This window comes from Elephas maximus, chromosome 8 (genome assembly GCF_024166365.1).
Source record: "Elephas maximus indicus isolate mEleMax1 chromosome 8, mEleMax1 primary haplotype, whole genome shotgun sequence".
Classification (NCBI taxonomy): Eukaryota; Metazoa; Chordata; class Mammalia; order Proboscidea; family Elephantidae; genus Elephas; species Elephas maximus.
The window spans coordinates 89652818-89675522 of record NC_064826.1 but is presented as its reverse complement, the minus strand read 5'-3'; the positions used below and the strand labels follow the sequence as shown (position 1 = coordinate 89675522).

General features: G+C 41.4%; 1 protein-coding gene across 3 annotated transcripts in view; it reads right to left on the bottom strand.

Annotated features, from left to right (window-relative positions):
- CREB5 (cAMP responsive element binding protein 5) overlaps positions 1-21661 on the bottom strand; it is a 471478-nt gene extending 449817 nt beyond the window's left edge. For all 3 annotated transcript variants that reach the window (XM_049894543.1, XM_049894546.1, XM_049894547.1), the window contains exon 1: positions 21537-21661. The gene's annotated coding sequence lies outside the window, so the exon portion shown is untranslated. The remainder of the gene's footprint in view (positions 1-21536) is intronic.
- Positions 21662-22705: the final 1044 nt, after the last annotated feature.

The window sequence follows — 22705 nt, the reverse complement described above, 5'->3', positions numbered from 1 at the left end:
TGCATACATATCTGCCTATGTAACCACACACATATTTTTTTGGTTGTTATTACTGTTGTTGCAAAATTGTATGTTATACCATTTACTGAAATTGTTCCTTATTCTTGTGTACTTGGACGAGTTGTGCAGACTTCACCCACATTGGGTATTGCCTTTCCCATCACCAAAAATAACAAGTGTCAGCTATCTAGAAAGTGATTCCCCTTCCTTTCCCTTCCCATCCCTGATAACCATCAAAGAACTTTGCCTTCTTGACTTTTTATAAAAGTGAGACCATACAATATATGACTAACTTATTTCACTCAGCATAATGAAACTCATCATTATTTTTTACAGTATTCCACTGTATGTATATATCACAATTTGTTTATTCATTCATCCATTCACAGGCATGTAGGTTGTTTCCATCTTTTTTGCTATTGTGAATAATGCTGCAATGAACATAGGTGTGCATGTCTATTTGTGTCACTGCTCTTATATCTCTAGGATATATACCTAGAAGTAGGGTTGCTGGAACATAAGATATTTCTATTTCTGACTTTTTGAGGAAGTGCCATGCCATTTTCCATAGTGGTTATACCATTTTACAATCCCACCAGCAGTGTATAAGAGTTCTAATCTCCCCACAACCTTGCCAGAATTTTTTTTTTGGATCATTGCCAATTTTTCAGGGGTGAGATGGAATCTCATTATAGTTTTGATTTACATCTCTTTAATGGCTTTTTTTTTTTTTTTTTTTTAATGGCTAATGATCATGAGCATATTTTCATGTGTTTGTTATCCACCTGAATGCCCTCTTCAGTGAAGTGTCAGTTCATGTCTTTTGCTCTTTTTTTGATTGGAATTTTTGTCTTTTTGTTGTTGAGTTGTTGAAGCTTTCTATATGTTTTAGAGATTAGACCCTTATCAGATATGTCATTGCCAAAAATTTTTTCCCAATCTATAGGTTCCTTTTTTACTATTTTGATAAATTCTTTTGGTGAGCATTTAATTTTTAGGAGTCCCAGTTATCTATTTATCTTCTGTTGTTTGTGCATTTGTAGTTTTTGATAAACTGTTTATGTCAAAAATTAGTTCCCCTAGTTTTGTCCCTATGTTATCTTCCAGAAACTTTATAGTCTTAGCTTTAATACTTAGGTCTTTGATCCATTTTGAGTTAGTTTTTGCATATGGTATGAGGTATGGATCCTGTTTAATTTTTCTGCAAATGGATAACCAGTTTTGTGACCACCATTTGTTAAAAAGACTGTTTCTTCCCTCACCTAATGGACTTTGACCCTTTGTTGAAGATCAGCTGCCCATACCAAAAAAAAAAAAAAACATTGCTCTTGAGTCAATTCCAACTCATAGCAACCCTACAGGTTAGAAGAGAACCGTCCCATAGGGTTTCCAAGGAGTGACTGGTGGATAGGAACCGCCGACCTTCTGTTTAGCAGCCAAACTCTAAACCACTGTGCCACCAGAGCTCCAGCTGCCTGTATATGGATGGATTTACTTCTGGGTTCTCTGTTCTATTCTGTTGGTCTATGTGTCAGTCATTGAACCAGTACCAGGCTGTCATGATTACTAATGGCTGTATAGTAAGTTTTGAGATCAGGAAGTGTGAGGCCTCCTACCTTGTTCTTCTTCTTCAATATTGCTTTGGATATTCAGGGTTTCTTTCCTTTCTGTATAAATTTGGTGATTAGTTTTTCCACTTCATTAAAGAATGTTGTTTGGGATTTGGATCGGGATTGCATCGTATCTATAGATCGTTTGCAGTAATATTGACATTTTCACAATGTTAGGTCTTCCGATCCATGAGCATAGAATGTTTTTCCATTTATGCAGATCTCTTAGTTTCTTGCAGTAGTGTTCTATAGTTTTCCTTGTACAAGTCTTATAGATCTCTGGTTAGGTTATTTCTAGGTATTTTATCCCTTTGGGGGCTATTGTAAATGGTATTGTTTTCTTGATTTCCTTTTCGGAGTTTTCCTTGTTAGTGTAGAAGAACCCAACTGATTTTTGTGTGTTGATCTTGTACCCTGCCACTTTTCTGAATCCTTTAAGATCCAGTAGCTGTCTTGTGGAATTTCTGGGATTTTCTATGTATAGGATCATGCCATCCACAAATAGGGAGAGTTTTACTTCTTCCTTCCAATTTGGATACCTTTATTTCCCTTTCTTGCCTTATTGCTCTAGCTAAGACTTCAGTACAATATTGAATAAGAGTGATGATAGTGGGCATCTGTGTCTCATTCCCATTCTCAAGGGGAAGGCTCTCAGGCTTTCTCCATTGAGAATAATGTTGGCTGTTGGTTTTGCACCCAAACCAAACTCATTGCTGTCAAGTCAATTCCATCTCATAGCGACCCCATAGGACAGAGCAGAACTGCCCCATAGGGTTTCCAAGGTGCAGCTGGTAGACTCAAACTGCCAACTTTTTGGTTAGCAGCCATAGCACTTAACTACTGTGTCTGCATATACTACCTTAATTATCTTGAGGAATTTCTCTTCTATTCCTATTTTGCTGAGAGTTTTTATCGGAAAAGCATGTTGGATTTTATCAAATGCCTTATCTGCGTCAATTGAGGTGATCATGTGATTCTTTTCCTTTTTTTTTTTTTTTTTCACTTCTGTGGTGAATTACATTGATTGATTTTCTAATGTTGAACCACCCTTGCATCCCTGGTGTGAATCCCACCTGATCATGATGTACTCTTTTTTTTTTTTTTTTTGATACGCTGTTGAATTCTGTTGGCTAGAACTTTGTTGAGAATTTTTGCATCTATATTCATGAGAAATATTGGTCTGTAATTTTCCTTTTTTGTGATGTTTTTACCTGGCTTTTGGTAACAAGGTGATGCTGGCGTCATAGAATGAGTTTGGGAGTATTCCTTCCTCTTCTATGTTCTGGAAAAGTCTGAGTAGAATTTTTGTCAACTCTTTTCTGAATGGAAACCCTGGTGGCCTGGTGGTTAAGTGCTACAGCTGCTAACCAAAAGGCTGGCAGTTTGAATCCACCAAGTGCTCCTTGGAAACCCTATGGGGCAGTTCAACTCTGTGAGTAGAGTATGAGCCGGAATTGACTCAATGGCAACAGATTTGGTTTGGGGTTTTTGGTTCTTCTCTGGATGTTTGGGAGAATTCCCCAGTGAAGCCATCTGGGCCAGGGCTTTTGTTGCTGTTGTGAGTTTTTTGATGACACCTTCTCTTCTTTTGCTATGGTTCTGTTTAGGTTTTTTACTTCTATTTGAATTAGTTTAGGTGGGTAGTATGTTTCTAGAAATTTTTCAGTTTCTTCTAGGTTTTCAAATTTGTTGGAGTACAATTTTTTATAGTATTCTGTTATAATCCTTTTTTATCTCAGTTGGATCTTTCGTAACGATTCTAATTTCATTTGTTATTTTGGTTATTTGCTTCTTCTCATTTTTTTTCCTTTGTCAAATTGCCCAGTGGCTTGTCAGTTTCACTGAACCTCTCAAAGAACCAACTTCCAGTCTTGTTGAGCAGACTGCCACATCTTTCTTCCAAGGAGCAGCTGGTGGGTTCGAACAGCCAACCTTTAGGTTAGTAGCCATGCGTTTTAACTACTACACCACCAGGGCCTAGAAAACCCTTTGGGTCAGTTCTACTCTGTCACATGGGGTCGCTATGAGTCAAAATTGACTCAACAGTACCTAACTACAACAACAATAATGAAGAGCAATTTTAGCTCCCTAAATTAAAAAAAAAAAAAAAAATTTTTTTTTTTTTTTAATTATAAGGGTAAATTCTTAGGTTACATGGGGATGGGAGATATTCGGAACTAGAGATAATTAATCACAATTTATTCCCAAAGTGAATGATAGTTATATTTGGTACATCAATGATAATAGCCATTCATAATTTATACAGTATTTTAAAACCTATCTGGTATTTTCACATTCATAGCTATTTACTCCTCATGAAAAGGCAATAAAGTAGGTATTATTATTATCTCCACTTTACAGATGAGGAAACTAAGATTCAACATATTTCATAAGTTCAGGAAGGCAAGGACTTTATCTTGTTTCCCACTACTTCCTAATGCCTAGGTCCTTGTCTAGGACTGTAAATGCTCAGTGTATATTTGTTGAGTGGCTGTCTCCCACAACGATGTTATCTGTGAAGATGGTGACTTTTTCATAAAGTTCCCCAACTGGCATATATTTATATATCAGTCTCTCTCCACATGTGTGTCTGTGTGTGTGTGTGTGTGTCTGTCTGTGTGTGTGTGTGTCTGTGTGTGAGGTCTGTGGTGCAAATGGTTAATGCACTTGGCTGCTCACCTAAAGGTTGGAGGTTCAAGTCCACTCAGAGACATCTCAGAAGAAAAGCCTGGCAATCTACTTCTGAAAAGTCAGCCATTAAAAACCCTAGGGAGCACAGTTCTACTCTGACACACATGGGGTTGCCATAAGTTGGAATCAACTCGATGACCACTGGTTACTACTTTTGGTATGTGTATACACACATGTGTGTATTCACTGAACCAGAATGTGTTTCCCAAGCAACACAAGCACCTCTGAAAACTCACTCAGAGAAACCATTTCCTACTTTAATCCTATGTTTTCATACAGCTCTACGCTGCCAAACACAGAGACCCAGAGCTCTTCTATGCGTTAATAACCCTTTCTCAGTAAACCAAATCTCTTCTCTTGCATATCATTTCCTATAATCTCCCAGGGTAAGTCTGGAACAAAGACTCTTCCAAGAGCCCTAAAAGGTCATCTGCAGGCTCAGGGCCAGGAGTCCCATATTATGCCCCACCCCTCCCCTGCCTAGCCTGACCTCTCTCACCTTGATAAACATAACCAGAAGCAAGTTAATAGGTCTTGACAAAGGTCACTCTATAAACTAGCCTCAGGGGATGTTAGATAGAGTTGTCCAAGTCGCTGACAAGGAAACAGGAGGTGGGGGGATTATGATTAGGAAGTTTACATAAGCCTTAAATTTCTTTTCTTTTCAGGGTTTCATGGTCAAACTATCATTCAACCTTCAACCACAACCCAGTCCCTCTTCATGTATTACCTAATAAACAAGTGTTTGTTCACAAAAGGCAGATGGGCCCATTAAATAAGCAGTTAGTCAATATTTTAAGAAGATAATATAATCATTAGGTATGATTACCCTAAGGAGTCTTGGTGGTGCAAACTGTTAAGCACAGCTACTAAACAAAAGGTTACCAGTTTGAATCTACCCAGCAGCTCTGCGAGAGAAAGACCCAGTGATCGGCTCCCATAAAGATTACAGTCAAGAAAACTCTATAAGGCAGTTCTACTCTGTCATATGGGTTCATTATGAGTTGGAATTGACTTGAGGGTACCCAATGATGACAACATGATTATTCTTGGAATTATATGACTATTAGTAGGAAAAAAAAAATATTTTTTGAGGAACTGCAAAATACCATGTATAAAGCAATAACAGTCATCCCTTCATTCAACAGATACTGCAGTGTCTGCTATGTGCCAGCTAGGTACTGGGAATATGGTGACAAAGAAAACATGCATGATCCCTGACCTCTCAGAATTTAGATTGTAGTGGGACAGGCAGATTTTAATTTTTTTTTTTAATTCTTAAATTGAAAAGCACACAAAAAAATAAAAATTTCAAATTTTGATAAATGTTTTGGAAGAAAAGCTCAGAGTAGCAGGAGTATATAACAGAGAGGCCTAATTGAGATTGAGGAACTAATGATGTTGAGCATCATTTCATGTGCTTATTGGCTATTTGTATATCTTCTTTGGAGAAACATCTATTGAAATTTTTTGACCATTTTCTGATGGGGTTGTTCGTCTTTATTATGATGTGTTTTTAAAATGCAGAATTCTCTCTTTTGCTTTCATTGCGCAAAATCAAAGCCACAGGTAGGCATGAATTGTCCATTAACAACTAAAAAGTCAGAAAACACTTCAATGCATCGAAACATATGCTCAGCCCGGTGTGTGTGTGTGTGTGTGTGTGTGTATACGGGAGCTGGTGGCTTTTGTCCTTGTCAGTAAATATTAGCACATCAAAACAAAGATTGTTAAGCCTGGGAGGGCAATAAACTATAGTTGTATGTAGTCCTTTGTTCTCCAGGCCAAGCTGGTTGTTGCCCTTTTGGTGTTGCTGTTTCACAGACTCTGGAGACAAATTCAAAGCCAAACCCAGGACAATGCCCACATTAGCAAATTCATTACTCAGTATAACATGTGTGCTTCTACTTTAAAGTACAACTTGGCTGTTGAATCTGTGTTTTGCTGACTTTTGTTCACACCTGTTAATAGATGGATCCCCAACCCTAAAGACTTGTTCTATGTTTTTCTGGGGGCCCATCAGAGATTTATTTTTAACATGTGCCAAAAAATGTCTGGTTGTAACCCACATCACAACCAATCTGCCAGCTTCCATGAGGCCCCACTACTACTTGCTGGGGTGCTGCCTTCTCCATGGTGGCACCTACCACTGCACCACTACGCTCCACTCTCCATGCACTGTGTCCCCCCTCCCAGGGGCCAGAGCTGCACCCTGTCCTGTGACTGCCTTGGGGGAGTACCTATTTCCCTGCAGGGGGCTACTCACTGATAAACCAAAAACCCATTGCCACGAAGTCAATTTCGACTCATGGTGACCCTACAGGATGCAGTAGAACTGCCCCATAGGGTTTCCAAGGAGTAGCTGGTGGATTCAAACTGCCAACCTTTTGGTTAGCAGCTGTAGCTCTTAACCACTAAGTCACCAGGGCTCCTACTCACTGATACCCATTAAAAAACCAAACCCGTTGCCGTCGAATCGATTCTGACTCATAGTGACCCTATAGGACACAGTAGAACTGCCCCATAGGGTTCCTAAGGAGTAGCTGGTGGATTCGAACTGCCAACCTTTTGGTTAGTACTCTGAGCTCTTAACCACTGCATCACCAAGGCTCCCACTCACTGATAGAGGTTATCAAAAGTGTACTGCCTCACAACCCAATGACTACATCACAGTTTTTAGTGAGAGCTGCTCTTTGAGCTTTTGTTCATAATCATTTTCTGTTCCCTCCCAAGGACTGAGACACAAGCCCACAGGGCACTGGGCTAGGATCCCTCCGCTACTTCCACCACCACAAAAGATGACCCCAACTTCATTACTGGGTCAAGCTTGTCCTGCCTAGCTCCTTTTTTCCTTGGAATGAAGTAGCTCCTCTCCCTTTCCCTCATCTTGCAGTTAATCAATCCTCTAGTCATATTGATCCTACCTCTTAAATGGCTTTTGAATTTGACACTACCTTAATCCAAGCCACTATCTCTTCTTGCCTAGAAAATGACAATAGCCCCCTAACTGACTGTAGACTTGAACTCCCTGTCACTCTCCTCTCACAAGACTTTATTGCAATGACTTCTTTGGTGTCTCCCCTCCTTGTAAGCTCTATGAGGAAAGAGACTATGCCAATTTTTAGTCACCTATCCCCTAGTACCTGGCACCTAGTACATAACAGATGCTTGGTAAGCATTCAGTGAAGGAAGGAAGGGAGAGAGGGAAGGAGAGAGGAAGAGAGAGAAGAAGAAAAGAAGAATGATTACTTCCTTCTTTTCCTTCAGTGCTTCATGCAAACTTTTCAGTAGGTGACACACGCACACACACACAAGTCCATCACACAAGTGAACTTAGACTCAAGCAACGCTCCTGATACCTTCTGTTGGAAGGAGAGCTTCTTAGTTTACGTATGGTTGTTGCTCCTTCTTAGTGATGAAAAGCACTAAAGCACGCTTGATTCCATAAGGGTGGTGTGGATAACACGGAGGCCGGGAAGAACAAAGAGGATGAAAACGAAGGAGGACAGCAAGGAAAGAGACCTGAATTCTAGGTCTAAATCTAGCACTCTCTTTTTAGCTTGTCCACCAAATGGGAATGATTTTACCACCCTGAATATTTCCCAGTATTCTTATAGCACCAAATAATTTACATGAAGTTGCTTTGAAAACCCTAAAAATGTAAAGTGTTATTAACCAGTTGTTGTCTAGGCATAGGCTCTTAAGCAGACAGGCAATTACCTTCATGGAGAACCACCAATGACAACCCAACCGATGTTCATCATCCTTGTGATTATACACATTAGGATAAGCTCTTAAACTCGTTACTTTTTTAGCTTAATATATGTAATGGAGTCGCGAACATATATAGGTTCAGCCATTTGAAACTGTTCATATTCACCCATGACAATTTCAGATCTGTATGTCCACGTACCTATGGCATTGGAAAGCTTCTGAACAATCACCCAACCTGGAGTTTTGCAGTATGGAGCCCATGGTTTCTGGGAGTCCATAAACCTTCTAACAAACATGTGCCTACATGACGTTTTTCTGGAAACTTTTTCCCAGCTTTTGCTGGATTTTTAAAAAGGTCCATAATCCAAAAAGGCCAGGAGCAACTAACTCAGTCCCCGCTCCCCTTTTCACTACTTCTAGAAACTTTTCTTATTTTGGATATTCCATGGCCAGGTAGGTCACTAGCTTCTGAGGCAGTCTATTCCGCCGATGTATAGCTCTACTTGTTTCAAAATTCTTCCCACTTGGATCCAAAACAGTAAATACAGCAACACTACCACCCCCAATTCCTCCCCCAACTTTCACTGATTTTCCTTGAACACAGATACTAAGTGAGAAAATATGAACTCCCTGTCCACATAATGTTCCTTGATATTATACACAATCCTGAGCCTTTTCTTTTTTCAACTCAAATATCTCTAATCTCCTCCACCATTCCACCTATCATCTGCTTCCAGAACTTTTAACTTCTAGATTGTCCCTCTCTAGACAAATTCTCATTGGTCAGTGTCTCTGTAATGTACATATTTTCCCAACATAAACTACAAGACTCTTTTGCCCGACTTTTTTTTCATTGACCTCAGTAGAGTATATATATCCCTACACTGAGAAAGGCACTCAAGTAAATACAAATAGGGATGCTCAAATAACACCAAATGGTCATGTTTTTCAAATTGAATGATACAGCTTTCTATTCACAGGGCCCACTCCGACTCAGGCCGGTCTCCAAAAATGAGCCATTCAGTGCCCTGTGCCTAGCTGCTGGCTTCTGCGGATTCTCCTACATTTAAGAGTCCTATCACCTATGCCTGTGGCACCTCTCTGCATTGGTCTGAAGTGCAAAAGTCCTCTTTGGCTTATTTTTCCCTTCCCTTTAAGACACTAAAACTTATGCTACACCAAACTTTGAATAAATGGTCTATGCATTCTATTTTCCCATCTGTGAAATGGGTACAAGCAAACCTTATCCCCTAAAGCTTTGTAAAGGAGTATAAGATCTCCAGGATAAATGTTAAATACAGATAAAGCACCCATATAATAATTTACTCTTACAGCTTTCCTTTAAAGTTACAGCAGTTTATATACAAAAGAAAGCACATTTCCTGTAAAGGACAAAAACGACCTTAGGTTAAAGGGTTAACCTGTCTGCCTTAAGAAAGTCCCTTCCAAAACCAAAAACCAGACTAGCTGCTGTGGAGTTGATTTTGGCTCAGGGCAACCTCATGTGGGTCAGAGTAGAACTGTGTTCCATCAGGTTTTCGCTGGCTGTGATCTTTTGGAGTAGATCACCAGGCCTCTCTTCCAAGCTTTTTCTGGGAGGATTGGAACCACCAACCTTTTAATTAGTAGCCTAGTGCTTAACCATTGGTGCCACCCAGGAATGCCCTTTCCAAAGGGCATGTTAATCATAATATGCCATTTTTTTTCTCCTTGATATTTGCAAGCGCTTTTGAGGCACTTGAAAAAAATAACTGTACTTCTCTGCCAGTGCTTCCCCTGTCTGATGGGCAGACATGGCTGTTCCGTTTTGTCTCCACAGTTTGAATGGTTTGGAGATTAGCATGAGTATTTGGCACAAAGTACAATTTCAAATTACATGCAGCTTCATGGTGCCAAAACACTGTGCACAATCATCTTTGATGATGTCAACACAGCCAAACACTGTGCATCATCATCTTCGATGACGTCAACACAACCAAAACACTGTGCACGATCATCTTTGATGATGTCAACACAGCCAAACACTGTGCACCATCATCTTCGATGACATCAACAGAGCCAAACACTGTGCACCATCATCTTCGATGACATCAACACAGCCAAACACTGTGCACCATCATCTTCGATGACGTCAACAGAGCCAAACACTGTGCACCATCATCTTCGATGACGTCAACACAGCCAAACACTGTGCATCATCATCTTCGATGACGTCAACACAGCCAAACACTGTGCACCATCATCTTTGATGACGTCAACACAGCCAAACACTGTGCACCATCATCTTCGATGATGTCAACACAGCCAAACACTGTGCACCATCATCTTTGATGACGTCAACACAGCCAAACACAGTGCACCAACATCTTCGATGACGTCAATACAACCCTGCACTGAGAGTGGTGGCTGCTAGTCATCTGGCTTCCCAAAGCTGGAAGATGAAACTGTAAACAATGTGGGTTAACAAAAAAAAAAAAAACCTCTTGCCATCAAGTCAATTCTGACTCATAGACAAACCTTATTAGAAAAAGGCAGCATCTTAAATATTTTTTTACTTTTTAAATCTAGTCATATCTTTTGGTCAAATATATATATACACACACATATAGATATATATAAATTAATGTTACAAATAGATACTTGCTCAAAAGAGTTACAATTTATCCATGGGCATCCTAAAAAGATGATAAGCACATTTTTATTAAAAAGTACATGTGCTAGTAACATATTCCAGTCCTCATTGGCCGATATATTTATATACAAACATAGCCACATATTTGCACGGATATGATATTAAAGTTGTTTTAACTTCAGCATAATGCTTAGACAAGAACCTAAAATAGTCCCTCCCTGGCACTGGTCATGAATGGCATTAACCACGGCTTGTAACTCACCAACTGAGGACACAGTGGTCCAGACAGAAACTGCAAGTAAGTACAACCCTATCACTATTCTTAGGAGAAAACAATACTCAGAAGTAGGTGGCTCCAGACCAAATGTGAGGACAATATATTGGTATAACAAGAGCTCAAAAGTCTTATGAAAAATAAGTCAGGGGCTAGGGCTAGAATTTGTCTTGCTCAATGAATGAATGCCTAAAGCCCTTTACTTTCAATCCCCAAAAGAGTTGAGCAATTTAGATCTTTAATCTCTTTGTCTCTCCACAGTCCTCTACAACTCAATCACAAAGTAGCTTCAAGAAAGCTTCCCTAGATACCACCAAAACCAGGTGTCTCAGTGCAACAGGTGTCTCTGTGCAGCTCTTAGAATAGATCCCAAGTTAAGAAGTTAATAAATGTCTGTATTTGTTAATTAACCCAGGAACACGTAGCCTGAAGCTGAGGAGCAAGAGCTGTTAGAGGGAAACCATTTAAGTGTAAATAATGCATGGGAAATCATCAGAAAGAATGCCATTTACAAGCACAAAGACAAATGCATTCATATATGCACTTGGAAAACCCCTACCTGGAAGCCACGCAGGGTAATGCTTGCATCTCAGTTACATGGACAGCACTAATAAATGTGGACTCTCTTCTCGCACTGGCCACTGATCTGATCAGTAATCAGTCCACACAATGCCTAATTTTCTCAATCCCTCAGTTTCTCAATCTATAAAATGGGTATCAGTGTATGGGTTAATCAGTGGAGGTGAAAAGTCTTCCCATGAATGACATTACAAAAATAGAAATGTTATCACCACAAAATGTAGAGAAACATGTAATTTCATATCTAAAACTGGCTTTAAATCATGTTTAAAAACACACACACACAGTTAGATAGGCATGTACTTGGAAAGAGATTTTCATATCTAAAACTGGCTTTAAATCATGTTTAAAAACACACACACACAGTTAGATAGGCATGTACTTGGAAAGAGATTTCTATTCAAGGGATAAAGAGACAAGGTCAGGGGAAATGATTCAAGAATGTGAGAACACAGAAGCTCTCAGGGACATGAATTCACAAGGGGCCATCACTGTGGTCCAAAATGCTGTTTGTTGACTCCCCAAGATGATGGGTGAATTTGGAAATGGACAGTGGTCATGGCCGCACAACATAGTGGATATAATTAACGTCACTCAATTGTACGCTTGAAAATGGTTAAAATGGCCACACACACACACACACACGCAAAATAGCGTGAGAAGAAGAGGCAGAAATTTGCCAAGTATTTCTTACTTGTTCGTTCTTTGCACACTTTAGTGAATATATGTATTGGCGTATTACAAAAAAATTAATAAAAGAAAATATTCTGGTTGTGAACTGAGAAATACAAACCCTTCTAATATTTTAAAAGGTGACAAATAGAATGAAAATCTCAAGTCTGGCACGTTACAGCTAACATCTTGACACAAGAAAAGAGAGTTTGGTCTACACAATGACACAAAACTTGTTAAAAGCTTGAAGGGAAGAAACCAAAGAGGAGCAAGATGTTTCAAATGGAGCAGGTTTTTCCCTCCGAAAATAACTGAAGTCAAGTAGCATCCTGGACAAAGACATAAGCTTGCAAAAGAACTGAAACGTGGGCATCTTGACCTTTTCCCCAAATGGAGCATTTCTAAGGGGTTGCCTGTGAATCAAACCAAGAGTCAAATTCCTAGGAAAGCAAACCATTTAAAACACTCACATATGAAACTTACACAAAACAGAGCTCACATGCGGTACAAAGAATTATCTTCTAAATCATACTCCGTAAATTTTAATTCTTATTACTTACATTTTTTCAATTGTATTTTGTAGCAGGCAGCTTGCCTACAATAACCGCTTGCTGCCCTTGAACTCTGAAGGAACACTTTGCTGAAATCCCTTTTCTTAAACAGAATCATAGGATATTAGAGTAGAGGATTCTTTAGAGATCAGTTAGAACTGCGGTTCTCAATCCTGGCCACATATTAGAAACACTTGCAGAGCTTCTGAAAAACACAGAGGCCCAGGCCCCAGCCCAAATAAATTATATCAGAATTCCTGGGGGTGGGGTCCAGGTATCACTGTCTTCTCTAAGCTCCACAGGTGGTGACAAGATTAAGAAACACTGACACAGCGTATAAACCGGCATTGTCTGATACCACAGTCATTAGCTCACAAGTTGGCTACTGAGCACATAAATTTGGCTAACCGAAATCGAGATGTGCTTTAAGTACAAAACATACACCAGATTTCAAAGAATTACTACCCCCCAAAAAGAAAAATAATATCAGGTATAGCATGAATATGTTTATCTTGATCATATGTTGAAATGATAATATTTAGATTTATTGGGTCAAATAAAATATGCTATTAAAATAAATTGCACCTGTTTTTACTTTTTTAATGTGGCTACTAGATTTAAAAAGTACATATGTGGCTTGCATTTGTGGTTTTCATTATATTTCTATTGAACCCTACTTCTCTAGGCCAACACTCTTTCATCACAGATAAAGAAACCAAGGCAAAGAAGCATAGTAAGTTCAAGACAGCACTTGGGGGATCCCTTTTCCAGTCTTAGGCTTTTCCTGGTGCAATAAAACACCTTGTTGCAGAGCCACTGGTACCATCAATCTGGTCCCAAAGTTTCTTTCACTCTTTTGTCTTGCTAATTATTTCTTCTAAGATTTCCTGTTAAAATCTATTTTCTTTATTTAAAAAAAAAAAAATGCTCCCTCTACATTGTGCACACACTTGTGAATTTTTATTGTAGGATTACTCCTGAAAGCAGAGTAGCTGGAATGACGCTAAAAAAAAAAAAAAAAATCTAGGGAAACATTAGCATAAGGAAAACGCAAAGAATGGATGAGAAGGTTTTAAGATGTAGACGGACAAGTTCTGGCCCCTGAACATTTTACCATCTTGTAGTTTAATAAATGACCCTGGAGCCCCTCAGCATTCTGAGAGCCACCTTCAACACACCATTAGTCCCTGCTCAGAATTTAGAAGTGTGAGCCTGTAATACGATTTTTACTCCCAAGGGTTAACTTTTTTCTGGACAACGTTGGCACTGCAGTGAGGCAAAACAGGCTGTTCATAACGTGCGCAATGGCACACCAGGGTTCCCCAGTTGAAATGGACTTTATCTTCAATGCTTTCTACTCTCTGGTGCCTCTAGGACAGAGTAGAACTGCCCCATAGAGTTTCCAAGGAGCCTAAGTTACTCAAAAAACCCACTGCCATTGAATGGATTCCAACTCATAGCGACCCTATAGAACAGGGTAGAACTACCCCCATAAGGTTTCTAAGGAGCGGCTGGTAGATTTGAATTCCCGACCTTTTGGTTAGCATCTGTAGCTCTTAACCACCGCGCCACCAGGGCTCCAGTGACCCTATTACTCATACTCATTGCCGTCAAGTCAATTCCGACTCATAGTGACCCAGGAGGACAGAGTAGAACTGCCTCATACAATTTCCAAGAAGCGCCTGGTGGATTCGAACTACCGACCTTTTGGTTAGCAGCCGTAGCTCTTAACCACTGCGCTGCCAGGGTTTCTGTGACCCTATTAGTACCTGGTTATTCAGAAGCTAAACAGCATCATCATTTACTTGAAGAAGAAAATTTTATTTTGATAAAGTGAAACAGTCGCACCGGATCTGGTAAAGTGGAGATAAAATTTATTTATTTTAAAATCAGCTAACTCAAATAAAAACAAAGATTTTGGAGGTGGGGCGGCGCACGTGTTTCCTCACCCTTAAGGATCCAGGAGAGAATCAATTGTGTAAAACTGGCTGAAATACGTTATATTTGAAAAATCAAGCCTGCAACACAGGGGCTCCTCAGTGTGATGAAAGAATAAAAGAGACTGGAATTCTAATATAAAATTTTCATGCAAAGATCTAGAAAGGAAACCTACTGGTCAGGCCAAACAACACATACAGTAGGTGCATTCAAGATTTCTATTTAGATATTCTTATTCTCCATCTTAAATACCGCATTGCCTAAATGTCACCTTAAATCAAATCTTTGGAGCTCTGGAGCCCCCTATGTTGCACGTGTGATTTCTAGTAACTATGATCTGAGTTTGGTGGGTTTATGATCAGTTGAACCAACTCACTTCTCAGTAATATTCACCTCCAAACACCTGTAAAGATAACATATTATGGACGAGTCCCAAGCCAAAGTACATCTGCCAGAATAAAAATAGCACTTGTTCCTTTATTTGACAGAAGGAAAGATTATGTATTTTAACTTTAAATAATTTTTCAGATCTCTTCCTCAAGGATAAAGAAAAGAGAGAAAATACATAAAGAAAATTACTACCTCCCTCAAGATAGTCTTTTAGACCAGTTTTAGCTCTGTCTGGTTTTTAGTCTCAGCTGAAAGCTGGACAGTGTAGTTTCCATTTACAGAGTATGTCTAACAACAACAGTGAAGAGGAAGAATTTAAGTTAAAATCAAACTACGAGGCCAATATTAGAAAAATTAACACTGCATTAACATTATAAGAATAAATTAGAATAGAAACCACACTTTCTATAGACACAGCATTCTTTCCAAAGAGCTGAGAAAAACATCTGTCCTTGAAAGGGTAATGGTCAAAAGCCTTGAAAAGAGCAAAGCATTTGAAGCCATGGGTTAGGTTTCCTTCGTGACAAGGGCATTTATGGCGGCATGGTTCATGGGACAGACCTGGACCTGGAAGCTGGGCTTGGCTTCTAGGCCCAGCTTTTGGGGAGCCAGAGGATACCACCAGACCTTAGGTTTTCTTCCGTAAAATGAAGAGGTTGGTCTGTCAATGGGGAGATCGCCCCCAGCACCAGCATCTTTCTGCATAATACTGAGCCTTTCTATCTCACCACCAGGCTCTCACCAAAACGAACTCTTTTGCTCCCTCTAGGAATAGTTCAAGCCAAATGCCAACATGGTACTTTCAATCCTTGTTAATTTAAGAGTAGAGATTAGAAATGTAAACCATAAGGAAACATAAAAAAAAAATCTAAAATATGCATATTTAACGTGTTAAGTTGATTCTAATCTATTTCTCAGAAAAAGGAAAAAAAAAGTGGGTGATGGAGTGAGCTAGGAGGAAAAAAGTACTGCAATGTAAATGTAACATCTTATAAACTCAAGGATTTGTCCTAAACTTCATAAGTTTTACTTTGGAAGTGTCAGAGTCCTCATGAGAGCTTCAGAAAATTTACTCTTGTTTCTGGAAACAGTCTTATCACTACCTGGAAAATTTTTAAAGTGTTCTCTTTTTTCTTCTGTTAAGTCCATGATTTGTGATTCCCAACAATGGAATACTAATGGACCCTCAAAAAACACTAATTGTCCATTTTTTCCCTAATTACAAAATGTAATAACTCTTTAGCGAAAACATTAAACATGATGTCATTTTTTAAAGTGCCAGAGCTTCTATTTAAAGCAATGCCACAAAACAGATAGCTTATTTAGTTTACAAATAGCAACACAAAAAGGTTCTGCCGTGTCTGTAAATCTAGTTAGCATATCTGAAAGTGCTTCTTTCTCATATTTAAATATTGGAGGCTACTGCCTCCAAGTTTATTACCTTATCTCAACTGCATAATTGCCTTAAATAGAATTCAGAGAAAGAGTCCTAGATTTAAATTTTTAAGCACTAATTTATAAAAGCATTGGTTGATTCCCATAATATGGCCGGTAGTCAAACTGGACAAGATAATGAATTGACTGAGATCATTGTTCCATCTTCATCCAAGAAAGCTGCCTCTAAAAAAAGATCTTAAATTGCTGTAGAAATCCAATTTGTAAGAAGCATATAGATGGGAAACACCAGCCATGATCACATTAATTTTGTGACTAACTGCATTGCTTTGAAGTGAAGAAAAAGAAAAGATGACAAAAATATTGAGTTTACGCAAATCCTCAAGTTTAATCTAACAACACAAGAAGAAAACCAACTACAAATGCAAAGTTTATATCCTGAGGATCCAGAGAACATCACACTCCCAGAATATAATTTTCAGCTTAATAAGATGCAAAGTCCAGAGCTGAGGACATACTATCGAATGGTAATGCCCCATTGCGAAAAAGCAAATTACAGCGAGAAGTTGGGAAACCAGGGGCTTACCACCAGTACAATGAGCCATAAGAAAGCTCATGCTTGACTGGTTTTGAATCTGCAGGTATGGGAAACTAGCAAATAGTTGCAATGAAAATTTTCAACTTACTGTAATTGAAACACTGTACAGGAAACACTGCCTGACAAACCACCATTCATTGAACCACCTATTCAAATAAAAGTTCCAACATCACAGAGGTATAGGAACACAGGCATGGTTTCCACTTTTTTGAGGAAATATTCTAATAAACTCTGTGCTCAGATATAAACTATATAAAGTCATAACTGACTTATAAGTGACAGGCCCCTCATGGATAGTGCCAATTTTTCATTCACAAACAGTTGGCTGGGAGATATTATCAATTGAGAAGACATATTTAATCTCAGCAAAGTTGAAAAATAAAAATCGATATGAATCAGTCAGGATTTAAAAATAACAGATCTATATAAAATGCAACAAGCACAGGAAAATGAGAACAATTTATGGGGAGGCACAAGTAAGCTCTCTTATTATCTTCTTTTTAAGTTTAAAATGAGAGTAATAGCTGATGTTCAATCAATATCCCACTCTGCAGAGGAATACACATCTAGGTTGGGATTTGGATAAAGGATTTTTGTTTTGTTTTTAACTTTTCAGTTTCTTTTTAAAGAACTCCTTCCTTATTACAATTCAAGTACTTATTGAAGTGATTCATGAAAGCTAGTGCAAAAAGGATTCTTACCTGACACATTATTTAACATGCTCCTTAGATTTCCCACTACAGTTCACATGCTCATGAACATATTTTAGTCAGGAAAGAATGGTCTTATTCACATACACTCCAACATGCTTGCACACATACACACACACAGCCTTCCACACCAAATTCTACCAGGTCCCGGAAAACTGACAAAAGGAACATTAAAATTCAGAGCAAATTCAGAATGCCATTTCTGAATTCTCTCTGTGAAATACAAGATTGATCCCATTTAACCAAGTGCAAAGTTCACTCTGCTGAATAGGCATAATAAATATCATCTTACCATTATCTGTAGAATACAATCAGCAACGTGTTGCTTCCTGCAATCACCGAATCAAGTTTATTTTTCTTCCTTTCTTTCTAGTAGCTTCTTTTTTCCCCAGCAAGATTCGGAAGAAAATAAATTTCTGAGAACCTGCCTCAGTATTTCAGACCACAGGATTGTGGAACTAACTCTTAGACGTCAAAAGAACAGGTCTGCTATTTTATAATCACTCCTGCAATGCAGAGGTGCCTCCTGAATTCTCATACCTCCTTTCCTCCCTCGTTCTCTAAGTTTCTTTTAGTAATGAGACTAATTTTTCCAGTAGCCTTTAACCTCCCTAGATTCAACTGACATGGAAAATGTGACTAAAAACTTGTAGAACTATCAAGCCTCCCACCCTACACAGAATCAACTTTGTTCTAAGTGTTGAAGAACACCTCGCAAGTAGCTACTTGCTCAGTTTATACTCCTGAACTTACGCAGCACAGAACACCAAATAACAGGGCGCCATCTAGTTAGCAAGCTGCACGCTCCATCCTAGAAGGGGGGACACCTTCAGACCCTGGGAGTTAAGGACTTGTCAGGGTTCAGCTGCTTTCAAGGTCCAATTGTTTATTTAAATAAAAAAAATATATCGCTACTGAGATAATCCACATCTAGTGGATATGGGAAAATTTAGGTTATAATGGCACTACAAACTTTTACATCTAACTTTGATTTACAAGATAAAAGCAAGTTTTAAATTAAAGGGGCTTTCTGTTAATAGAGCTTATTATTCTGAAGACGGGAATGATTTTCTTCGAAAGTTGTCCCTGGGTGCATGCCTATTATCTTTGCTTTTCCCCTTCCACTAATGAGCGTTTATCTAAAGAGCCTGTTAATCCTCTGATGTGTGCTTCTGGTCAGAGGTAACAGTTTGAATAAAACCACTAATCACTGATCACTAAATCACTGATCATTAATCACACTGTGCGTTGCCGGCGACCTGGGCCATTTTCCCTTTAGGTCTCTGCATCACAAACAAGTTTAACATTTTGGATGCACATGTATTGTGTGTGGCTTGTACTATTTCATCGCTAGATGTGAATAAATAATAAATACTGCCACAAACTTGGAGAAGGATGTCAATTAGACCCCAGACGTGAGTTTCACAAATGCCTGCCCGAAAGCATGACTTTCACATTGAAGAAAGTAGATCTGATTATAACAAAACATCTGTTCTTCAAGAGGTTCCCACCTATTTGGAATATAAATTTTCCTTTATTTAGCTTTCACTGACTCCAAATGAGAGAGCACCCGAATCTCCTGCCCTCTCTCCATCCAAAACCCTGTTAGTAAAAATGTTTACTTGATTTTTGCTGCACACATCCGCCAAAAAAAAAAAAAAAAAAAGTTCTTTTGCTTTTATCTCTGGAGCCTGCCACATAAAGTATTTTTATTTCAACCGCCAGATACAGAGATTCTAACCCAATTCTATGGCTTATGTATTTAACTTCCTCTTTAAATACAGAAACTTAAGGTTAAGAGCAAGAAAGTAACACACACACACCCATTTATTGTATGAGACTGGGTTCAACTACTCACATTCCCTCACTTTGGAAATATTTAATCTTGAGCCTTCCAGCTAAATTTGATTTAGTCAGTGTCCTCACTTCTGAGTCCTCCCTCTTCTGCTAACTGGTCCTAGGAAGGCGCTGTGTAAAATTTAATACTTTGTTTGCGGTGGGTGTGTTGTTGTCCTAAGTCACCACAGGGACACAGTATTATCATAGCGCTTCTAAACATTTCCTGAGACGCTTTTTCTAGCAGGGCTGAACATTTTCGCCCAGGAGAAGAGGGCTTGCTGGTGCCTTTCTTAAATAATAGAAAAGGGCAGATTGCGCTCTGATCAGGTACTGCGTTCCCCTCAGACACCAGAAGCTCTTACCCACACTCCAGGGACAGTGTTCGCCCCAGGGAAAGCAGTAAAAGGCAAAGGCGGAGCAAGAGTGATAACGGTGTGGTCGGGGGAGGGGTGGACAAGGAGGGGTCGGAGGAGAGAGGGCAATAAAGATGCCCCCCGGGAACCCGCAATTGCGCGAATAAGTTGGGGGCTGGGGATGGAAAGCAGAGTTGCTTTGTCAGCATTTCTAAGCCCCTGCACCCTTGAGTATCTGAAGCTGTTAATCAAACACTTACTGGCCTGCAGAATGACGTAATGGACCTGTATCCAGCCTTTATTCCTTGACACATGTCAGAGAGGGAGGGAAAAATAAAAACAATCAAACCCTCTCTGCAGACTCTGACAACGAAATCTACAGGCAGCCCACTCCAGTTCCCGGCCTTGAACAGTATCAAGTGGGGGCTGCATCAGTTCAGGGAAAGTGGCTGGTGGGCCAAGGTCTGGGGCTTTATCTACCAGACACCCTTGGAAATAAATCTATGGCAAAGAAGAGGCGGGATGCAGCAGTCGGGAGAAAACATCTTGGTTCCTTGTGTCTTTGCCCCTCTAAGAAACTTCGTAAAAAGTTTAAGTGGTTGCGTTGGGAATCCGCCGTAGAAGAAGGCTCCGCCGCTGCGTCCTGGGAACCGCCTCCGCGCCGCCGCAGCCGAGCGGGAGCTGTCATTTGGAGCAGCAGCGGGGAAGAAGAGGTAACGATGCCAGCGGAGGCAGGAGGGGACTGGAGGAGTGAGCGCGAGCAGAGCCTCGCCACTCTCAAGCCTTCCGCGCCTGGAGCAGAACCGCGGCCAAGTGCCCTCCAAGGGCGACCTCGTTCCCCAGGCGCGCGTACCCACCAGCTGCGGCGGGCGGCTCCTCTCGGCGCCCGAGAGAGAGCGAGCCCCCTGCGCGCCCGCCCGCCCGCCCGCCCGCCCCCTAGGTGACCCGGCGTCCTCGCCGCGCCGGCTGGAAGTTTGCAAACTTTCTCCGGGGCTTCCGCCGCATCACTGGGAAGTTGGGAACGCGAGGGGAGTTTTCTGGCTCGCCGTCTCCGCAGCCGCCGCCACCGCTGCTTGACCGCACTTCTGGAGGGTTCCGCACCGTGCCAGGTCTCTGGAGGCAAACACACACCCCCGATTCATAACTGTTCCCCGTGTCAGGGAAACACACGCGCGCTCCCACACACGCACGCACGCCGGGACGGACACGGCGCGTCGCTCCACGTTAGCATCCCTCCAGTCGCGCGGCGCGGCGGCCACCGGGACGCGCTCCGGGGCGGACACGGCATGAGGGATCTGGGGTGGCCTCAGGGCACAACACAATTCCACAGTCCACCAGCAATGGGGGCCGGACTTCCTTCTGGTCCGCAGAGTGTTTACAAACACAGATCACCCTCCAAAAAAAGGCATCGCATCTTCCCTACTCCTTGCCCTGTGACCTGCCCACTGGACCAAGTAACCTCGCGGCTGCTGCCGAGCACCAACCCTTGCAAACAAGTACGCTCCGGAGATGGCTTCCGCGGCAAGTGCAACAAAAGTGGCTAAATGCAAAAGCCCCAGAAGTGGCCGAGCCGTATTTTTAGGAACTTACCAAACAAGTGTGGAGAAGGCAAGAGCCGAGCTCGGGTGAAGGGACCACGTTGGACTGAGCGAAGATTACAATACATTCTATTTAGAGTGCATTACATCACCCCCCCGGTGACGTCACGTGGGATTCCTGAACTTCTAAATCATTGCGGTCCGCGGGGCCGGCGCGCCGAGGGGGAGTGGTCCGCCTGGGCCCCGCCCCGGCCCTCGCGGGGAGGCTGCGGGGCTGCTGAGCCGACCCTGGTGCACCCGCCGGGGAGCCGCGGCCGCGACCGCGCAAGCAACAGCTTGCAGAGTCCAGCGCCGTGTGACACGGCTCCCTGACATTAGTGGTGTGAGTCAGCTTGGAAACAATCTTCATGGTTTCAGACAGTACTACGGAGGAGGCACGGGCACGGGCCCTTCCGTGGGGAGGGCCTGGTAGGGTTTGAAAGGTGTGGGGATGGAGGGGCAGGCGAGAAGGGGAGAAGGGAGTGAAGGATGTGGGTAAGGACTTTCTGCAAACCGAAATGCAGGACGCCCTCCCTCCCCACCAGCAGATGTCCAGCTCCTTTTTGCCTGCGACAGTCATGACCTCATTACAATGTTCCCTGAGTCCTTGCTTGGCAGAGCGCTCGACACCCCTTCCTCACCGCTCCCCCCAGCCCCCACCTCACGTCCAATGGAATAACTTCTTTATTGTGAACGTGCACATGGATACACAGCCCCCGGCCTTGCCAAGACCCCTGCTTCGTCAGTCTGAGAAGCTGTAGGGAGAGTTGCTCCTGAAGGCGAAAGGTGAATCACAGCTAGAACCGAGGCGATGAGCCTGATTTAGACTCCGCGTCAGAGCTGGAAGGGCCCTTGGCGATCACTTCCAGACCTCCTCGGTAACTTGCCCAAGCTCACAGGCTGGGAAGGGGCCGAGCCAGAGCCAGAAGGCAGGAACTGGGCGCCTGATCTGCAGTATCTTCTTAACAGCTCAGTGAGAGAAGGAGTCTGGCGTTTTCAGCATCCGCCGGTCACCATCGTCACCATCCCTGGCTTAACTTCTTTTCAGAAGTTCTCACTCTGAGTAGGACTCAAAGACAAGGCAAAAGAGTGGATTCCAGCCCGATCCCAGTCGACCACAGTCCTCTTTGCAGCAGCTCACACTTTGCAAAGCGCTCGCACCCACGTGAACCCCACTGAGCC